At 40.1% G+C, this 22963-nt stretch overlaps 1 protein-coding gene across 1 annotated transcript in view; it reads left to right on the top strand.

Annotated features, from left to right (window-relative positions):
- LOC149458077 (cytohesin-3) overlaps positions 1-22963 on the top strand; it is a 69448-nt gene that overhangs the window by 16862 nt on the left and 29623 nt on the right. The gene's annotated exons all lie outside the window — the stretch shown is intronic.

Here is a 22963-nt window from a genome sequence, read left to right as displayed (position 1 = left end):
GGACCAAGTCCGAAATGTCTAGTAGTGATAGAAATAGTCTGGGTGACCTGGATAAGGGGGATCCGTATGGCACTAAGGGCAAAGGGCAAGCTCCATGCAGTACTGTAGCAGTCCCTGTGTTGTAAGGAGAGAAGAAGAAGCGCCTCTAAGTGCAGCAGACCACTTTAATATATCATGATATATTAAAGTGGTCTGCTGCACTTGCAGGCACTTCTTCTTCTCTCCTTGGCGTACAACTGCACTATTAAATGGTTATGTTCATTGTTATCAGGGAAGATGAAATAAATATTCACAGCCCAACTTACCAGCCAACCTGCAAAAAAACTGAATTGTTCGGTCTTACAGTTCATATTAAACATCACGGCACCCCAGTATTATTATTATTATTATACAGTATTTATAAAGCGCCAATAGTTCGCTCAGCGCTGTACATTACAAAGGGGGACAGAACATGTGACAGAACAATACCAATATAATGCAAAACATGAGGGGATCAAGGGCCCTGCTCTTTCGAGCTTACAATCTAGGAGACTCTGTGGTCTTAATTCTATACATTTTGAGAGCCTCCATAGTAGGAGCACATACAGTTGTGTTCAAAATAATAGCAGTCACTAACCTGATCAATCACTGTTTTTGGTAGAAATTATATTTCTACATGGCAAATAACTTACTAGCAGGTGTAGTAGAGTAATAGAAATCCAACAGACCCAACAGTCATGACATGCATGCTGCTGATTCTGTGTAATTGAATCACTAATTGAAAGGGGCATGTTCAAAATAATAGCAGTGTGGAGTTCTATTAGTGAGGTCATTCATTCTTTGAAAAACAGGTGGCAATTATTGCCCTTATTTAAGGAAGGCAGCAAATGTTGTACATGCTGGTTACAGTGCATTTCTCTCTGAAATTCTGAGGAAAATGGGTCGTTCCAGACATTGTTCAGAAGAACAGCGTACCTTGATTAAAAAGTTGATTGGAGAGGGGAAAACATAAAGAAGTGCAGAAAATTATAGGCTGCTCAGCTAAAATGATCGCAAATGCTTTAAAATGGCAACCAAAACCTGAAAGACGTGAAAGAAAGCGAAAAACTACCATTCCAATGGATAGCAGAATAGCCAAAATGGCAAGTACTCAGTTACCTGTGAGTACTGTTACAATTAGAAGACGCCTATGTGAAGCCAAGCTATATGCAAGAAGCCCCCGCAAAGTCCCACTGTTGAAAAAAAGACATGTGCTGAAGAGGTTACAATTTGCCAAAGAGCACATTGACTGGCCTAAAGAGAAATGGCACAACATTTTGTGGACTGATGAAAGTAAGATTGTTCTTTTTGGGTCTAGTGGCCGGAGACAGTTTGTCAGACGACCCCCAAACACTGAATTCAAGCCACAGTACACTGTGAAGACAGTGAAGCATGGTTGCGCAAGCATCATGATATGGGGATGTTTCTCATACTACGGTGTTGGGCCTATTTATTGCATACCAGAGATCATGGATCAGTTTGAATACATCAGAATACTTGAAGAGGTCATGCTGCCTTATGCTGAAGAGGAAATGCTCTTGAAATGGGTGTTCCAACAAGACAACGACCCCAAACACACCAGGAAACGTGCAACATCTTGGTTCCAGACCAACAAGATTGACGTTATGGAGTGGCCAGCCCAATCCCCGGATCTTAATCCAATAGAAAACTGTGGGGTGACATCAAAAATGCAGTTTGAGGCAAAACCAAAAAATAGAGAAGAACTGTGGAATGTAGTCCAATCATCCTGGGCTGGAATACCTGTTCACAGGTGCCAGAAGTTGGTTGACTCCATGCAACACAGATGTACAGCAGTTCTCAAACAGTGTTTATACAACTAAATATTAATTGATTCAAAGGAAAGCAAAATCTTCAAACATTTTTCAGTTTATATAGTGAATGTTTGAGTTTGTAAAGAAGAATACAAACACTGCTATTTTTTTGAACAGTCTAATATTCACTTTTCTTCAGGAACAACACAAATTTGATATATTTTTCTTCATGTTTTGATTTGGAATAGAATGTGTAGTGTGCCCAATGCATTTGTGTGTATGGAAATAAAAGCTATTAGAAGGATTTTGAGCTTTATTCACTTTTTTCAACACACTGCTATTATTTTGAACACAACTGTATATAAGATAGGATGATGAAGGCAGGTATGCCTGGGGGGAGCCAAGGTGTCCAGTGCGTCCTTTCATCAATTAACCAAAGGTAGAAATGAAGCAACTGCCCTAACCTATAACTGGCCTTTGTAGCAAGGAGCACATGGAAGGGCGACGCAAGATTAGGTGGAAATAGCAAAAGAAGTTCATATATCTGGATCTTTTATGAGAACACATGTGCTTCAGTACTAACAAAAAAAAAAAAAAACACTGGCTAGATGTTATAGGTCTGGGCTTTTTAGTATTTTGCTTCCCATCGAATTAGGTTGTGACATTGGGTGTGGTGTCATCATGGAAGATTCCTAAATAAAATAAATTACCACTAATTTTTATTTTTATACTCTACATCCTTTCAAATGAATACCAGTCCTTTGCTGAAACCAACTTTCACTGTGCCAGCTGACAGAACTACTCATCTCCTTTATGCATTGTGATTGGGTATTTTAACTGATAGGAAAGACAGACAGTTGGCTAAACAAATCACAAATGAAGTGTCTGTGAAATGCACCATAGAAACCATTGTTAAATAAGTAGTTGCACCTGTTTTGTGAGACCTTTGACTTGAAAGCACCAGAAATTATCCCTTTGCTTGTGACATACCAAGTGCCTTGTTTTTTTTGTGTCTGTACTTTTTTTTAAGTTTGATAGTTATTTTCCTTAGGTATCTGTTGTATTTTTCTCTTTACTTGTTAGTGAATGATTTGTCAAAGGCCACAAGGCTTAACCCAAATTTTTGTACCGAATGATTTTGTAATGCACAATGGTTATAATTGTAGGCATGTAATGTTAGTGATAAATGCGCACTGTAAGCATGAAAAGGTTATAAGACGCTTTGCTGAAAATTTGTATTATCTGACTAAGCTCTAGTGCACATGGCCGGATAGGTTTTTTTTTTAAAGATTTTTTATTCCTGTGTTTGCTGAGATGGCAGATTTTATTGATGCTTTTTTCTTACGAATGCTGACCTCTCCTTCTGAAATGGCTAGTTACTGACTGCCACGGTGATCGCATTGCTTCAGATTTCAGTATTATCCTGGTACAAGTATGCAGATTAGTTTCTGTAGCTTCACTTTGTGCTGATCTACATACCTGCTTTAACTTCAGCTAGATTGTATTGAATCTAGAGACCAGGTGGTCATCATTGACTACACATATATTTCTCTTGTCACATGTTTAGTATAGTGAGGTGTTCCAAACATTTCTGCCACATTCTTGTAGTATGTAGAACTTTATCTTGAAGAATAGTTTATTTGCCTTTTAAGAGATGTTTATTTCCAGGTAGTTTATTTTACTTAAAAGAGAAGTATGTGTTTTAGAAAAAAACCCAAAAAATATTTTGCTCACCTAAGTGGATGCAGCATCAATGTGATGTTGCATCTTTGCCCGCCGATTCTGCACAGAGAACTGAGCGATCAAACACCTCTATCGCTCATTTCTCCCCTCTGCTTTGAGCAGAGAGTGGAGACTGTCAGTCACCAGCTCTCTGCTCTTCTCCTCCAGCACTCACTGCAGCACTGGGCTGTGCAGGGGGCAGGAGTGGCTGGCTCATGCTCTCAGCAGCTCGCTGAGAGGCTGATGCGGCTGCCAGTCCAGGCTTCTGGGCAGATCCTGACCATATAATTGATCTTTTCAGAGCCTGGACCAGCTCTGTAATGTTAGCCGATAGTGGGCTTCAGCCTGCTATCAGCTGAAAACGTGTCATGTGAGTGCAGAACTAGTTGCACTCCTGTGATCTATAGGAGAAGTATAGTCCAAGAAGCTTTGGCTCTACATTTTCTATTAATGTCCTGTCTTTGTGAGAATACTTTTTTTCACCTGTCTTGATGACCAGTGATCTCTATGTTGCTTTAGTCTTATATATATTGTGAGTTTGGGGTAAATTACATTCAGTGGCCAGTTTATTATGTCCGTCTATGTACTACTGTATAAAACACACTTTTGCCTTCAGAATAACTTTAATTCTTCACTGCATGAATTTGTTGAAAGGAAATGTTCTCCAAGCATTTTGGTTCACAGCGATTTAATAGCATCGCACCATTCAAGCAGATTTGTTAACAATACATTCATGCTGTGACCTCCCCTCCATAATACCTTTCCCAAACAATCCTTGAGTGCACAAGCTTCTGCACTTTGGGAAAACATTGTCTTGTCTGAAGAATCTAGCATTCTGCTGGAATCTGCAGTTGTACAGGTTTGATAGTCCTATGTTTTATTAAAGTCTCATTTTCCTTTCCTTAGCTGATGAAAGTATTACCTGAAGTGGTTTTCTGCTACTGAAGCCCATTGTGTGTTGTCTCTCATGGTTGTAGAGCTAATGTAATTGCATTTGTTTACCTATTACATTAGGTGTCTTGATACCCTGCCAACTGCTGACCATTATATTTGGCACACTAAAGTTATTGCTTGAAAATCTGTATACCATCTTGTGTAATGTAGTTTCCTGCATGTTTATTTGCAGTCCATGCCTTCTATTTAAAAGACATGCTTTTGAGGTGAGGAAAGATATATTTCCTTTGATCTCCAAATACTTGGCTATACAGCATCATCATGTGCGGATACTGCACGCTCACAGCTAGGTGAGTTCAGTTGTTTGACAAAAAAAAAAATCCACATTGCTTTTCTCTTCCTTTTCTGTGCCTTAGGCCAGACATAGAATTCTAGGGAAATAAACTAGAACTGGTATCCCAATATTCAAAAGTAATATCTTAATCATACAGTACAGGAAAGCTATCATTGTCTTTATTTGGCCCATAGGTATCCTTAATATAGCATTTACCTAATTAAATTTGCTGGTCTTTTTTCCCACCTCACTACCATAAGTTATTCTCTGGCTAGTGACATGTGCTTTAAAGACTTCTAACTGGGCATTTCCATCTTCTGCCAATGACGCAAGTGGATTGTTGGCTGATTCACCTGTTGCCTGATACCCCAGAGACACAGCCACAGGAACTTGGTTAGTTCCTGGGTCTTTTTGATTCCTTCATATTGAACACACTGATCCCTCTCAGTCTACATCCATTCTGTGAGTACCCTGCAGGGGAATATCCCCACTTGGGAATTGCAGATTACAGATGCTTGGGAGCGGGAGCACATAGCTCAAGCAACGTTAATTCCACTGCAGGCCCTAAGAAAAGTCCAAGTTCTAATCCGTTTAATAGCAGTTCCCTTGCTCTGGAGCATGGTCTTACACTGACACTACTCCATCCCCCTGATATGTGCTCCCTCACAAACCTGTAACATGTGGCCTATCTGACTAAGACTGGCCATAGATGGACCATTGGACTGGTAAGTATTGAGACTTTGATTCTGCTTTAAGAGCTAATTCTCATTATATGCGTTGACAGACATTTTACCACATGGTAAAATGCCTGTCGCCACAGGGACACACAGGAAACAATTGTTTTCTATGTGTCCACTTCACACTGAAACGCAGCCTAGTGCTGCAGTAAAATCCAGACATGCTGCATTTTGTAGTGGCGCACCATGACGGATCACACTGTAATGTTAGGCAATATAGCACATCGCGCTACCCCTCATTGTAGTGAGTGAAGTGTGTTCCTTTTTGCTTCTGTTTCTCTTATTGCTTTTTGTGGCAATGTAATTTCCCATCCCGTGTCCTGACTTGAAGACATATCAAACAACTTGCTATTCACCTTATGGCGACTATCATCTATGGCTGCCTGCCACAGCTTCCCTCAGAAGCTGACCCCTCTTACGTTTTCTCATAGAGTGGTCCCTCTGTGAGATTCTTGCATTCTTTTCCACTCATCTGGATGGTTATTTTGCATTTTATTTGTAGGGCTTCTGCTCTTGGGAACAAGTCCCTCCTTCCCTACCTGAGCCTGTTCTTCCTAAGATGTTGGGGTTCTTGAGTCTTTTACAGCATCTAACATCTGATTTTTTTGCACAAGTTTCAGGCCCACCATCTATTTCTCTTTTCCTATTGTGACAGGTGGTGGTTTGAGCCTTTGCTGATATGCGTTTTTGGCTGCAAGGTCAGCTGTAAACTGTCTGGGTTCGCTGACCCTTTTTGTGTTTTTTTTCCTGTGGGCCTATTGGTGCTATACCCAATTGTTACCAACCTTTCAAAATATATCTTGGGGGCATCCCATTATCTAAGAATTAATTCCTATGTCCTATACTGTATGGTAATAGAAATGTTTGGCTTACCTAAAAATTCCATATTTTGGAGTAAAAGACAGGACACAGGTGCCTTCTCCTTTTTTCTCTTTGATCTGGGGCCTCACAGAGCGGGTGGAGTTATATGGGTACACTGGGGGCCAGCAAAGCTTTTGCCAGTGTCCAATCACCTGAAGGTAGCAGCAAATAACCCATGGGCTAAGAATCCATTCCTGTGTTTGTAGTGTACTCCAAAATATGAAATTTACAGGTATGTCAATATTCCTATTTTTCCAACAGCCTCCTATGTGTGCTCAACGTGCAATTAGGCTTGGTGTTCACTTTGAAAGACTGGTATACTGTAAGCACATGCTGCACAAATAATATCCTATACTTCTCCAGTATTTGTTTAAATTTCTGTATTGGATTGTGTTGGATTATGTTACTGCCTTTTCTTGCTGTTACTGTAGTGACAATAAAATTTTCAGCAAAAACAAAACATCAAAACAAGGCTTTGTTAATGCCTCTATCATGAAACCTTAGCAAACCATATTCACCAGACCTCCATAGTCATCCAGGGTGAATATTCCATGCTTAAACAAAGCAGAATGTCAAACCAAGTGTAAAACAAAACCAAGAAGACAGAGAAACTAGAATACTACAAAACATCTAGAGAACAGATCTGAACAATCTCTTGGACCTTTGGGATAAAATGATTTGCTGTATATCAGTTGTTACATATTTTATTATTGTAGCAGTAAATTAAGAGACTGTATGGATCACCTGTTTAACAGCTATAAGTATTATCAGTGGCTGTCTGCAAAATATGTTTGCCTTTTTAGCGATTACTTTCATATATAGGTTTCCAAAACTGAAGCCTTAAACTGAAAAGGAAGATCTCTTTGTACAAGATGTTAGGAAAAAGGTAAAAATCTGGAATGTACACCTACAGGAAGCCCAAAAGGCGAAATGTCCATATAGGCTCACATCAAAATCATTCAGAACTCACTGCAGGAGATCAACATTAGGTAAAAATCTTAGAGAAAACAAAAAGGCAGAGATGGAGGGTCTAAGTTGTTCAAATGAAAGGTGAATGTGCATCTGTCATGACAAGGTTAATGGACCTCAAGCAACCAATGAAGAAACGAACTGGACTGATTCAGTAGAATCTGAAGATCTGATTGAATATACCAGGAAATATGTGCCAAACTATATCGCATGCAATACTGTTGGACCAATCTTGAAATGCTCAGGGCAGTCTCACATTACAGAGCACTCTCTCTACCTAATAATAGCAACAATGATTTGATTTGGTTCACAATTCTGAGACCCCTAAGCTGCAAATGCCTGCACTGCTTTGAATCAGACACACAGCACCAGATATTGGTTTCTACTATTTTAAAGGCATTCACAAGAATTTATATACCCAGAGGGCTTATCAAATTAGTTTGGAAGCAAAGAGCGAGGGATCAGAGTTTCCTGACTTGTGATTGATATGTTGTAAACTTTAGCCTCTCAAAGTTAGACCTTGTTCACAGAATTGCAGTGTCTAGAGCTAACCCTTTAATGCTGCAATTGCTGACCCCAACCTTATTGTCAAGGAGAATCATAATTTGCTTATAAAAAGTAGCTATGGCCAGAATCTGCAGATGGTGTTGAGACCTACAATCGCTCTGAAGCAATAAAACCTGCTTTATTTAAGAGACTTGGGAATTTTACAAAAAATAAACAACGTGGACAATCTCAAGTTAGAAGAACTTATTGACCTTCGGATGGAGCTAGAGTTGGCAAAGGCAGATCCTCATCTGCTTGGACTAAGCTACTTAGAAACTGTCCATGGTGTAAATCCGGAGTTATCAAAGCTGCTATACAGCTTTTAAAATAAATGGGCAGCACAGAGCACAAAAAGAAATATAATGTATCCTTCCTTTCATTCTCATACTTTCACAGGTTCATTAGGCTAGGAACAATCCTAGCTTTATAGTTACATAGTTGGGTTGAAAAAAGACATCTAATTTTGACCAATAGTAAAAAAAGACAAAAAAATAATAATTTAAAAATAGAGTAAACTGACATATACAAAAACCTATGCCCATAGCTGTTGGGAGAGGAAGGCAAAAAAAAGCATATAATGAATGGTCCAATTTGCTCCAAAAGTGAAAAAGTCTTTCCTGATCCCCCAAAGGCAATCAGATATTTCCTGGATCAACAATCCATGATGTTATTACTTTGAAATTTTAATATTCAGTTAAATTTTGCACTTCATCTTAAGTGAACCTCACTTTTAACAGCAGAGGAATCAACACATCCTACTGACTGAATATTATATCCCTTGTGCTGATTTTTCTGTTTGTTTGTTTTTTTGTGGCTGCACTTAGGCTTTAAACGAAACAATATCTGTTAACATGACAGACATTCAGTCTGCGATATCCTCTTCTAGTGAGCACAATACGTCTGGTGGGAGACAGAGCAATCTCGACCTTCAGTAACCAATTCACAACCACACCCCCTTTAAACTATGCAGTCTGGCTTCACAAGAATGCAAGGAGCATAAGGAAAATTGAATATTTTATAGGTACTGTACCTTCTTAGATCATTTTGCAGAAGAGTGATATCCTTAGTTCCAGGAATCTTCCTGCACAGAAACTTGGGACTCTACCTGGTCCAGCTGGAGCTTTTCAGCAGGAAATCTATATCAGAGTCAATGGAAAACCCTACAACCCCTGGCCAATAAGTTCAATAATGGTGGATAACGATATAACTCACCCTATTATAAGGACGCAGAATGTGGTCTAGTTTATCCCCTATTGTGTGAGGGAGACACCTTGTTCTGTTCCAAGACCAAGAAGCTATAAAAAAAAATAACTTGCCCATGATATGCAAAACATAGAGTTTATATAGTGATGATGGTAGGATACACAGGGTAAGGATGAAGACTGCACGACAAGGCACCAAAAAACTATATTTGACCCATCACCTAAATGTTGTTGCTTCTACCCCTTGGGGACCGAACCTTGCATTATCTGCACTTGCAGCCGTTCAAGAGAACAATGTGCTAAGGAGACATCAAATGTTGTAGCCAATGGTTGTTTGAGAAGTTGTGATCTTTCTGTCAGCTTGATAATGTCTGGCCATACTGCTCTGTCCTTATTCTTTTTAACAGGGTATATTTACCTCTCTAACTGCTAGTCTCAGCGGGCTTTTATTTACCTTACCATTCTCTGTAAACTCCAAGTTGCACATAACAGATCTTTTTCTGAAGTGCTGCAGCTACCATGGCTGTCATCAGCTGTTATTTCAAGTTCAAATTTACTAAGATCATGCATTTTCCTCATTCTGTTGTTTGAGCAAATAATGAGTCTGTGGACAATGTCCGCATGTTTTATACTTTGGGTCACAACTAAGAGATTCCCTGTTTGACTATTTCCTGATGATGAGCAGGTGTACCTAATAATGTGGACATTGAGTGTAGGCTGTGCTGTGCCCAGATGTCCTTTTGAAAACGGTACAGGATTTACATTGAAATATGCTTCTCTGGTGCATTTGACAGAACTCATTCCTTTGACTGACTTTCTCAGTGGATTGTCAAAGAAGAGGAGTCCTTTCAGCTGAACCTTGGAAATGGTTGTGCGCAAATTACTTTCACCTGTTTAAAAGCAGAATTTAGCCAGAAGAAAAGCAATGACACCTCACAAGGTTCTAGTGCATCATAAATATCAGCAAAAATTCCATCCCGTATCACTAAGTTGTTTAGAAATGGTAGGCTAAATTATATTTAAAGTGATAGTATACTTGTGTCTGACATTTTTACCTACAGGTGAGCTTATAATAAAGTTTACCTGTAGGTAAAATGAATATATCCTAAGCATGCACCATTTAGGAGATATTCAAGTGAGCAGCAGCTGGTGACATCATGAAGGAACAGCATACCCGTGCCGATCCTTCAGAACTTTGTCCCATAAACGGAGACTCCCGTGTGCATGTGCGGGAGCGACGTGATTATGACCCAGCCAGTCAGACGACGGAAGCCCGCAAATCCAGAAGGAAGATTGGATGAAGATGGAAGCCCTGTCAGCGGTGACTGCTCGTTGCAGAAGGGCTTCGTTTTAAGGTAAGTCTCTCATAATGTGCTAGTATGCAGTGCATACTAGCACATTATAACATTGCCTTGCATAGGGATTGTTTTTTACTTTTACTAACTTTACTACCGCTTTAATCTTGTTTTAGCTCAAAAAGTGCTTACTTTTTTGTCTGCAGGAGACTGCCGTTAATGATGCCTCTGGCTCTAGTCCCTTGAGTCTTTGCCGTAGAACAAGCATGTGGTTGAGGAGATCTGCATGTTTTTTAGACTTTCCAGATCTGGATACTTATTCTGGGCCAGTTATTAAGAAGCAATTGAAGCCAAGGTGTCAGGATAAAAGCCAGCCACACTTATTTTGTAGATAGTTTAAGCCCAATAAGCCCAAAGGTAGAGATTTTAGTCCATATAGATGATTTGCACTTAATAATCCCACTGATAGCTGCAGTTTGCTGGTTTCATGCAGCTGGCAAATAATAGTGCCACATGTGTTGTAATAATTGTGAATCCATGTCTGTGTACACAGATTTTCCAACAAAATGCTTGTATCTCACAGTTTATGAACCAGACTTCACCTAATCCCCACATGCAAAGTCCAGATCAAGCCTTATATGTCAACCCATATTAGTCTTCTCACATTTTTCTAATACAGCTAATAGTATGTAACAGCAAACTATGCTTTGCCAGATAAGAGTAAATATATCACAAGCACAATACAGAAAACATTTTTCAAAATGTACATTTGGTAAAGGGGTTGTGTGGACAGTTTGATTGCTTTGAACTGGTGTTATGGCCAGAGCTGCATTTCCCTTCTAGGGTTCAGTTGGACTGTAAGGATTTTATACTTGTGTTTTCCTTGGCCCAAGGGTTTATTATGTTTTTCTTGGAGAAGAAGGTTGGAGATGATATAATGAAAACTGCCTATGACCATTGATCTTATGTCTCTTTTCAACAGATATTCTTTTTGTGTGCTTTTACAAGCCATTTACATTATTGCTCAACTCCCAAGTGACCTAGAATACATTTACGCGAGTGCCCAATAATGACACAAGTGTTAAATTTAATGGAGGCTATTTTAAATGGACTTGAGGACTTCCTAGTATTTAAGCATAAAAAGTGTAAGAAAGCCGTAAATATCCTACATGTTAGCTCATGGATGGAAGATCTTGAGAAAGATAGTCTCATAATTAGGATACATAGCCCCTGCAGTCACATTTTTGCATAATAACTTGGTTATCACTTGTATAATTAATTTATCTTCAAAGGAAAACACTTCATATCAGATGTTAAATAATTAATAGATTCTTAGTAGCTCTTATGTTAAATTCAAAGAGTTTTATTAGTAATTTTGAACACACTAACACTCTCAGTTGTGTAACAAAATGTTGCTGACTTGAGTCAGCCTAATGGTTAGCTGCACAGCACTGAAAAAAATAGACCACAAAAATCCGCCAAACCATAAAATGTCTCAGTGGCTGTTAACTAAACCATATTATTTGTTAGCATTCTGATAATATGTAAGTAGCATAGATGATATAGAGGGTATGATACCCCTCTTAAAGTGACACATCACGTACACCATATACATATTCTAATGTAACATTCAAAACAGTCACAATGTACACTGACAAAGTCTCTTTTAAATGGGCAGATCTCTTTTAAATAGTTATCAAAGAAGTGGATCAAAATCCATGTGTATGCTCTAAATATTATAGGCCACCAGTCTTAATAGGGTTGTGATGGCAGTTTATTTTGTTGTGGCTATTGACAACAATCTATATTGACTCACTGGAAATTCAATAGTATGCTGGGACATACATGTGGCATGCTCTGTGGCAACAGAAATACAGTCACAGAGAAATGGTTATTTAAAATAAGTGTCCACATACTGTATAGCAGCTTTAAATATTTTCTCACTAAAATATATCAGTGTCAGATAGTGGTATAGCATTTGTCTTGGACACTAGGTTGGAATGCGCCTAATTGTGGCCTAGTACCTGATTATCTAAGCCAACTATTTCATCTACCTGGTCTGTTGGATTCATTTCTTGCATTCTTAATTGTTGATATACCATTATCTTTGGATGCTTTTTCTGGTACAATATCTTTATAAAAGAAAATCAAAGAAGAAAAACAAAGCAATGAAATTCCCACACAGGGGATATAAGCAATAAAGCACATAGAGAGTTGCAATGATAATGCATGAAGTACAACAAATGTGTAAAACTGTTAAACAATAATGACCTCCCCTAGTGGGAGCCTGGGGAGACATGGAACTGGGGAGGAGGCAGAAGATGCAGACAAGCCATACCAACTCGTATAGGGAAGGAACACAACACAAACTGCGGAGGGGAAAGTTAAAAAGAAGAAAAGGGGGGGGGGGGAAGAGTTGGAGGAACAAAGAAGGGAGTAAAAAAGAAAAGTAGGTTAGGGGGGAGGAGTTCTCACAGACTAGAGAACAAGTGAGGTTACCCAGGAATATTCAAACTGGTTGGGTGCAGAGTAGGGAGAGTATAAGACCGCCATGGGCCCACACCTTGAGGAACTTACAGCGCTGTCATGGAGGACACTGGTCATCTTTTCATTGACCAATATGGTTGTCAAGATATCTTTTAGATGCTATTTTCAAGTGTGGATATATAAAAGGCAGAATTTCCTTCACTGGAGCCTGTAGTAACTCAGCATTTGGTCACCAAGGCATCACCCCTTTGCCAAGTACACTATTTGTACACTTAACGTTTTACTGCTTCTGTTTTTCAGTTTAGTTTGCACAAACCTATACTCACTTTTATTTCAATGAATATTGTAATTTATTCAATATAGCTGTTTTGAGTTGAATTTTTCTTAGCCTGAAGTATGTTTAATGTAGAATTTGAGGTAGCCACATACAAAAGGCGCACAAAACGCTAAGCAGTGTAACTGAAAACAGTGCCTGCCAGGAACTGAAAGCAGTTCACAGTGCCTTCACCCCCTCTACTTCTCCTTAGCAGCATGTTTGCTACATGGTAAAATATCCCAGTCTTGGCATCCAAACCATTATTCTGTGTAATTGTTTCCAAACATTTGCAAAGCATTTCAACAGTATGGTAACTTTAATTTTTTGTATGGTATAATATGGAGATATGAAAACATATATTTTTCTAGCAGTATTAAATGAAAGCCTATTACGCATTTTAGTTTGTATACATTCTGACACTGTATTTAAATTGATTTATGAAACTACTTTTAATCTTAATTTGGGAAATGCTTAGGAATAGCTGATTGAGAACTGAACAGTATTATTTTTAATTACCAGGGCAATTTAATAGGCTTACTCCATGGAAAAAGGAGTTGGATGCAAAGTGCAAGAATCTGTAGTACGCAATTAAAAAACATATTTCAGTGATCTCACTACATAAAAATTATATTGGTTTGGTTGCTATGGGTTATTGCACTTTAAACATATTCATAAAGTGAATAAAATGACATTGGTATTATCTGTAAAAGTGTACGGTAACTGGTTGCACTGCTTTTATGGCAGTAATGAACTATTCTAGTCTCATGTTCTGAAAGCCCTTTGAGATATGACTTTAATATACAGTAGTTGATACCGGTCTGCTGCAAATATTAAAAGCTGCCAATCCAAAGAAACTAGTGACATCACTGAGTCTGAAGGCACAAAGGCCACACAATGGCTTTTTCCTCTCTGGTACAAGTTTGACATGTTCACAGAAATGTAGATTAAACTGTGCCTTATTTCACTTAAAACGAATAAACAACTTTCTTGATTGTCCTTTTTGAACAGTATTGCCTTTTGATGGGTTTATTTTTCAGCAAGGATAATGCATTAATCAACAAACAGTGATTATTTTTGTATGTCTTTTAATTTTTCCATATTATCTGTGAGTTTGTATTGGTTTGGTTTGGCTATGATTTTTAATAAGTGGTTTAAATGTGCCTTCTTGTTTTCCTTATGGCCTATGACCTTTCACCTTTCTGTTCTGTGACTGGCTGTCTCTGCTTATTCTGCATTAGGAGGTACGTACACAAATGCTTCCAGCCACACACTTTTAGTTATTCATTCACCTTTTTTTGATTAATTTTTTTGCCACTATATTTTTTTTATTTTGCAAATTAAAAAAATAATCACAGAATGGTGCTATTTTTTTTTCTGTTCTTCCCACATAACCACCATTTTGCATTTTATTTTTGGTTGAATAATCTTCCTGATTCTTCTGCCAAGCTTCGATTTTCTAATAGACAACGGTAGCATTTTATTAGTCACTGATCAGGGTTCAGCATAGATCTGAAGTCCTTTCTAGAGACTCTGAGGCATAATGTCTCTAGCTAGCTCGTCTCCGTAACCACAGAGCGACTACTGCACTTAAGGCCAATTTCTCAGAAAGTCAAAGTGCCATGGGCTAAATATGATCCCCTTGAGGGGAAGGAGCAATAACTGTGTGTTGGATAGCGTATCTGTTTACAGTATGTGAGGAGTCTGGTAAATACATTAAAAAAAAAAAAAAAAAATCCTTCCTGCTAACCTTTCATTTTCTCATTGTCAGTTAACACATAAAGCAATCACTTAACAGTCTGCAGAAGTTATTTTCTAAAGTATTAAACTATATGCACTGATATAGTATGCGTGAAGTGTATTTATGCTGTTGTTGGATAACAGATTCATGGAACCTGTTCTTCTATGGTGGAACTGGGGATAGACCAGTTTAACTGGGAATCCTCATATGTCCAAGAACACTCCTTGTTAAAGGTCTCCTAAATGAAGGACCTGCAATATACTGGATGCTGGATATGCTAGATGAACTGCATTCTGCCTATTCACATATAATTCGTTGTTTCACCAAACATTATATTATCAGCTTCTTCTGGTAGGTAGCCATTTATGCTGAAGTTATAATCGCAGCAGCAGCTGTTTTGAAACTGGATCTGATTAATAAAAAGAGGTTATCCATAAATTATATGATACAGAATTTGTACAGCATGCTCACTTTGCAAAGTTAATTTATGTTTTTCAAGGGAATTTTCACTTGCCTTAGTGAATGTGGTGAAAATTCACTTTGTGAAAAATACCCAAATATGTATATTCTTTTATATTATTGGATGATAAGTCAATACTACTTCCTCATTCAGTAAGCTTTTTGAAAATTCACATGCTTTTTACTACATTAGTGAATTAGCCATACTGTGTTTTCCAACCTAACTTGGGACTCTAGGTCTTGGACACCAAAAAAGTCCGCTTCCAGTATACCCAATACATTGTTGGTTAAGATGTGGTGCCCTCATATGTAGCCCACAGTAATTGAAAGAGAAGTGTTGGTAGATCACCAAAAAGGATTACTTTGTCAGTATATTATTATCCTGTATTGTTAATTTGATCAGTTTAAAAACACCATTAAACATTATTCTGTCTTCAGACATCCACTGGACCAGATAAAAAAAGAAGTGTGTTGCACTGTGGAATCTGTTTGGCTGTTACCGCTAAGGATTTAGTGCGGCTTTTACCTGTCAAGTTTTGTTAAGGTTCTAGAAGAACCTTATAACCGCATCAGCTTTATATGCCCCCCAGGAGCCCGCCAGGTGGAAATAGATCGCAGTGTTGAATCCTCAATACTAGCTGGTCTGTACAACAGGGTATACTCAGAATCCAAAATAAACTCAATATAAGTCTTGGACTAATTGAGTATCTCCAAATCAGTGTTTATTAGTTCTTATATGACATCTCAGTAGTTTAACTCTTTTCTCCTGAAGATTGATATTATTTATAGATTGTCATACATAAGCACATACACAAATAGCTCTCTACAAAATTTGATTTATCACAAACCAGCACTGCTCAGCTTTCAGTCACATGTACTCTTTCTGTGGTATTGTTGTTCACTTTTTCTAACCTTGGCTTACATATGTAAATCAGTAAGTATGAAAACTGAGCATACAGGAGTTATTCACTGCATGGATTACATTGTGTCCCCTAAAACATGCATATGGGGGCTGCTTTAGGTTTTCCAGCAGCTTTTGCAATTTGCAGTTTCCCATGTTGCTTGTTACCAGTTAGCATATTATAAACAGAAAGTGCCTAAATTATTTAGTACCCTATCAAAAGTGTCTTAAGGAACAATGTTGTCTATAGCAGTCAATCAACCTCTGTTTTAGTCTCCCATATTACAGTGGAACCATTAAAGGAAATCTCGTTGATTGGTACGGGCAATGGCCCCTCCTCCAGACATTCTAAATCAGGAGATTTGTTACTTTAATTATCTTGGTTATACAAATTGACCTTCTAATGCAGTGTGCCCAACACTGTAATGTGTGCCTACAAAGGAAGGAAATTTAAAATCTGAAAGTTGGCTGTTGGTGTTTTGCTAAATGTTGGACAGTTATTTAAAAAATGACTGAATAAAAGGCATGGCATTTAATAAAGCAGCAGAAGGAGATACAGGATACTGGGTGGAGGCCATTCTCCTCCATACTGAAGTGTAATGCTGTGTATCGGGCCAAGCTGTTTAGCATTAGGCTAAGCTGCATTTGTTCTTCCAATGACTGCTTTCCATGCATGTTCCTATGGTCATTAAATTCCCTTAGGAGATCAAATGTGTGGTTTTTTTTAAGTGAGCAGAAGTGGTCATCCAAATGTTCATGAATAAATCATTAGATGCTCAACGTTAGTCATGCTTTTCACTGGCAGATTAGCAGGTGGATTGAATTACATTTAACACAACCACCTATCTTTCCAGCTCCCTCCTTCATATAACACTTCACAAAATTAAAAAGGTACTTTTCTATAACTGGCCATCAAAAATGCAAGTCTTTAGAGGCAAATATATTTTTTTATTTTAGTAGAAACATCATAAAAGAAAGATACACACATGGTATGCCAAGCCAATTAAAAAGAGAACAAACAATATGTGTAATTAAAGGCCACACGACTCTGAGGCAAAACAGAGAATATAATATATTCTCCATGAGCACTCCATGAGGAAAAAAAAGATGCATCTATAAGAATCCACTAGCTGCGAACATCAAATGGCACAATAATAAAAGTGGGAAATGTAGAGAGCGAGAGCTGGGCAAGGACAAAAAAGGCAGTCTGAGAAAGCCAGAGAGAGAAAAAGAGAAGAGAAAAGGAGCAGAAAGAAAAGGAATAAAAAAAAAATGGGAAGAGGGAAGGTAGGGGTTGGGAAGGGGTGGAGGGGGCGAGAGTCAGGACCGAAACGGGGAGTATCAAAATGAGGTAGATTGAAATAAGGGATTGGAGCAAACATGGGCACATAGGCCATACGTCAGGGGAGTGAAACAGGATGAGACCAAATGAGGGGTGGAGAGACGTGCCAAGAAGTGTTCTGCAACTAGCCCATCTGTCCATGAGGGTGAGTCATCAACTATGTACTTCAGGTAGTAGCATCTCCTTAAGGGCAGTTGAGGAGGAGAAATGGAGCCGGACACACCATAACATTTTATATTTCTCATAACTATCATTACCAAGTGCCAACATCTCTTTGATGCACATGATATCGTTGATCGCGGAGATCCACAAAGACAGGTGGTAGTCTTCCAAAAAAGGGATATCAGTTGCCATGCAGCAGAAAGGGAAAAAAAACGCAATAAACATTTTCTATGGGCAGGTAATGAGCCTGGACACATAGACAGGAGAGAGATTTCTGGAGAAAGGGTCAAGGACTCACCATAGATTTTGTTGTATGTCAAAGACCTGGGACCAGAAGGGCTGCATTCGATCGCAACCCCACCAGATATGTAAATGAGTACCTTCCTCAGCACCACACCGCCAACAAATGTTGGATGTAGAAGGGAATATCTTATGTAAGGAGGGTTCCCTGCTTAAAATTTTTCTCCTGTGAGTAGCAGGAGATATGGAAGATTTATGTGTAAAATAGAACGAAGTCTGCCACTCGGCATCTGACAAATCTTTACCCAAATCCACAGACCACGCTCTGGTGTAAGGTGGAAAGTCAACATAAATCGAAGAGTGTAATATTTTGTAAAGGGAGGCAAGTAGATGTCTGGGTAACACAACCGCTCATATTCAGTGAGTGGATGATGGACTTGAGAGGTGGAGTACAAGTGTCTACAAAATTAGGACAGATGTAGAGCAGTAATCCATTCGTCAGGACCACCTGGAAGATTAGGTAGGCCTGAGTGAATGAAAGAAAGAATGGGCCATCAGCCATGTAGCGCGAGAGAGGGGACTAAGTGCAGAAGATCCCAAGCCTTGTGGAAAAGCTGGATTATCAAATAAAAGCATCAAGAGGGATGGGTCTGAGGACAGAAGAATGTTAAGTCTGTGCTTATACCACAGACACAGGACCGCCAACGTTAAGGGTGAGAGGCAATGGAATGGGTGCAAATCCTGCCTATATTCCCAAGGGAGAGCCCTAGGGTCAACAGGGGACAGGTCCTATTCCACCATGGTAGATGCCTTGTTGAAGGGTCAGGAAAACCAGTCAAGCATGCGCGCCATCAAGGCGGCTTTATAATAACGTTCAAAATCTGGCAGGCCGACCCCGTCTTGAAGTTTTAGATAAGTAAGCAATTTGTGCTTTAGTCTGGAAAAACCGTGGTGCCAAATAAAACAGATCGACAGGGACGTGAGGAAGAAACTCCTAGGCACTGAAACGGGGATAGTCTGGAAAACATAGAGCAATTTTGGGAGAGTATCCATTTTTAGGGTATTGATGCACCCAAACCAGGGCAAGGAGGAAGCTCCCCAGGATGCTAGATTTTTACGAATATGGGATAATGGGGGGGGCATAATTAAGCGTATAAAGATCTGAGAGATTGGAGGGAATGAGAATGCCAAGGTAGGAGACGGCCTTAGGTTGCCATTGAAAGGAGAAATTGGAACGCAAATGCAACATCTTGGCGGGAAAAGTGATGTTCAATGCCTCCGTTTTCTCTATATTCAATTTAAAGTTGCTATAGGTTCCATACCTGCGTAATTCATGTAGTAGGCAGGGAAGTGAGGTATGTGGTTGTTGGATGTAGACTAAAACATCATTCGCCTATAAGGAAAGTTTATGGTGGAAGGAAGGGGTTTGGATACCAACAATGGAGTCATTGTTCTGTATAGCGTGGGCAAGGTGTTCCATAACTGAGACCAAGAATAAAGGGGAGAGGGGGCATCCCTGCCTAGTGCCATTTGATATGGGAAAAGGCAAAGAAGATGTTCCATTTACCAGCACAGAGGCTGTGGGTTGGGAATAAAGGGACATGATTTTAGTGATAAAGCCAGGTCCCATATCCACCTGCTCTATGGTAAGGTGTAAAAATCGCCAGTCAGCTCGGTTGAAAGTCTTCTTGGCGTCATATGAGAGAAGACATGGCTTTAAATTGTGTTGTTGAATATAGGAGATGAGATGGATAGTTTTGGTGATGCTGTCCCTGGCTACCCTGCCAGGGACAAAGCCCACCTGGTCTTTGTGGATTAGAGGGCAGGAGTGGGGACAAATCCGTTGCCATGATCTTTGCGAACAATTTGATGTCTAAATTTTAGGAGAGATATCAGATGGTAAACTGCTGCAATAAGAGGGGTCTTTACCCGGTTTAGGAATAACAGAAATATTGGCGTATAATAAATCCTTGCAAGGGAGGTGGGAGTCATCAATGGTATTGAAGGTCCTGGCTAAAAACGGGGCCAATAAGGGGGCAAAAGATTTGTAAAACCTGGGGCATTTTTCGGGTTTTAAGCCTTTGATTGCACCTAATACTTCTAGCACCGAAAAGGGTTCCTCAAGGTCCGAGGCATCCTGTGCATCAATAACCAGTAATGCCGTCTCATTAATGTATGTCAACATATCAGTTAGATGGGGTCAGCGGGGTCCCCGGAGGAAGAGGAAGGTAGATTGTAAAGTTGAGAGTAGTAGCCCTCGAATGAGGAGGAGATTCCCCAGTTGTGGTGTATTTTAGTGTTATCAGACATGTGAATTAATTGGATAGGGTGTCGAGGTGAGCGTGGATGGAGCTACCTCTCCAAAAGTTACCCACCTTTATTAGCTATAGAATAATGGTAATTATGAGCCTTATCCCAGGCGATAAGAGAGTAAGAATCTAATAGTTGAAGGAGATCACAACGGGCATTAGATAAATCTACATAAACCGAGGGGTCCAGGGCTTGCTTATAGGAGGTTTCTGGAGTTGCGATAACCTAGAGCAACCGACGCGTCTCAGAAGCTCGGACTAAATTCAAACGAGAGCCATGTTGGATAAAAACACCCCTAAGGACACTCTTCAGGGCTTCCCATTGGTTCAGGGGACCCGTTGTATCAGTAGCCTGGTCAAGAAAAAAGTTTTGGATGGCACGTGTGACATCCGCCGCACACATGGAATCTTTGAGCAAGTTGTCATTTAAACGCCAAGTAGAACCACGAGAAGCTGTAGGGAGACTGTGTATGTATGGGAAAGTAGTCTGACCATAGGAAGTGGCCAAGGGAGGCAGAGATAGTAGAGACAAGTAAAGATTGAGAGATAAGAAAGTAGTTGATAAGGCTATAGGAATTGTGAGCGCCTGAAAAATAGCTGTAGAGAAAAAAAAAAAGGGAGGGGGGAGGATAAAAGGGGAGGGGGGGGGAGAGAAAGGAAGATGCAGACCGAGTAAAGGTCAGAAAGAAGTGGAAGAGAGGAAAAATAAAGAACACAGGAAAGGAAGGTAGAGGAGAGAGTGGGTAGGATCGCCAACTCCAGATAGAGCAGGTCGTGGATGAATACAGGTATGGAGATGGAATCCACCCGAAAATTTAAAAAAAGAGGGAGAACCACTAGGTGGCTCCAAAGAGTACAGTAAACAGATAACAACCAACAGACAGAAATCTGTCCAAACAAACCGTGCATAACGGTAGCATGGAGAGGCCTAGGTGGGGAAAATCAAAGGCACAAAGAGCAGATCCCAGCCCAGGCCTCCCCCAGGGAATGAATAGAGTGGAAGGTCACTCAACTGAGTGAGTGACACAAATTGTAAAATAACCGAGGATTGTAGGAAGCCCCGCACCACCCACCCAGGGGACACATACAGGGGGATGTGGGAGCCCGCCACAATCCAAAGTGGTCAGAGTATGAAATCACTAATGATATCAACAGAAGCAATCAACCTGCGAAACCACATAAGGTTGCACGCCAAAGGTAAAAACCCTCAAGGAGGCGGCAAACAGGGAAAACCTCCCAATTAAGGCAGAGAGTCAGTCATCCGGGACCTTGTGGGAGGAGGACCTTGAACGTTTCTTTTTGCCTTGCATTCGTCATTGCGGGGTGAAATGTAATCCCGGTGTTGTCGGTGGAAAAGGCCAATCCGGCAAAGACACTTGGAGCAGTTCAAAGGTGCCAAGGAAGTTGGTTAAATCCCCAAAAGTGTGAAACTGTGCAGACATGCCATTGTGGGAGGCTCAGAGTTGTAAAGGGAATCTCCACTGGTACCAGATGTGGCGATCTTTAAGTAATTGCATGAGCGGCTTTAAGGCCCTGCGCCTATTCAGGGTCTGATGGGAGAGGTCAGGAAGGAGCGTACTGGCTGCGCGCATGATGGCATCTTTGACCTTGTAATAATGAACTCTACATAACGTGTCTCGAACAAATGAGGGATTTCTTGGGCCTAAGGTCCTATGTACCTGATTCAATTCAATGGGTGCATCTTTGGGCTGTTGCATTAATTGATTGAAAATAGCAGTAGCCGCTGCTGCTAAGTCCTTTTAGGTTCCACAAATTCCGGAATGCCCCGAATTCTGATATTGTCGTGACGGTTCCTGTTTTCTGTGTCATCCTGTTGGTACATAAGTTGCTTTAATAGTACCGTGTGAGAGTTAAGAGTCTCTTCATGGGATTGCAAGGCATTAAAAAGTCCATCAGAGGTGTTTTCAATTTCTTACATGTGGGCACATATATCTTAACTTTGATATATCTTGTTTATACTGTAAGTCTTTTCAATGCACTTTACACAATCCTCAAAATCATCATTGGTGGACAGGGATGTAATATAGGAATGCGGAGAGCTGATGTGGGACTGCAGGTCCCAGCCATCCCTGGAACATAATGAAGTTTGGGAGAGGCTGTGGGAGGATTGAGAGAGCCGAGCTGAGCCTCCAGGGGAGGAGAGGCGGGAGCTCACCTGTAGGTCAGCCAAAGGCTCCATACCAGGAGGAGGAAGAGGCGCGGGTGTCATCTTACCAAACGGGGTATGCAAGACCGCGGCCACAGATCTAGTGAAAAAGCGGCCCATATCACCTCCAGAGCGGCCCTCTCTGGACTTCTTGGTGTCCCTGTGCTGGTTCCTGCCCATGTGTGGGGTTTAAGGATCGTCAGTGAGGGTAAATAGCCCTGCCAGAGGAGTGAGAACTGGGAGCTACCGAGGGACACGTCCTACAGCTCCATGCACCAAGCCACACCCCCCAAAAATGCAAGTCTTAATATACTGTTCAGTAAGCACAAAATAAGGTTTATGTGTAGACCTTGAACAATTAGAGCACATATTGTACAACTACAAAATTGGGTCTGTAATGCTGACAAGAGACATACGATTGCAGCCATATTGCGCATGCACTAACATTTTTATTAACAAATACACTATATTGCCAAAAGTATTGAGACACCT

Source organism: Staurois parvus, unplaced genomic scaffold, assembly GCF_062004578.1.
Source record: "Staurois parvus isolate SC_StPar_1 unplaced genomic scaffold, SC_StPar_1.0 ptg000297l, whole genome shotgun sequence".
NCBI classification, from domain to species: Eukaryota; Metazoa; Chordata; class Amphibia; order Anura; family Ranidae; genus Staurois; species Staurois parvus.
This window is presented reverse-complemented; position numbering and strand designations above follow the sequence as displayed.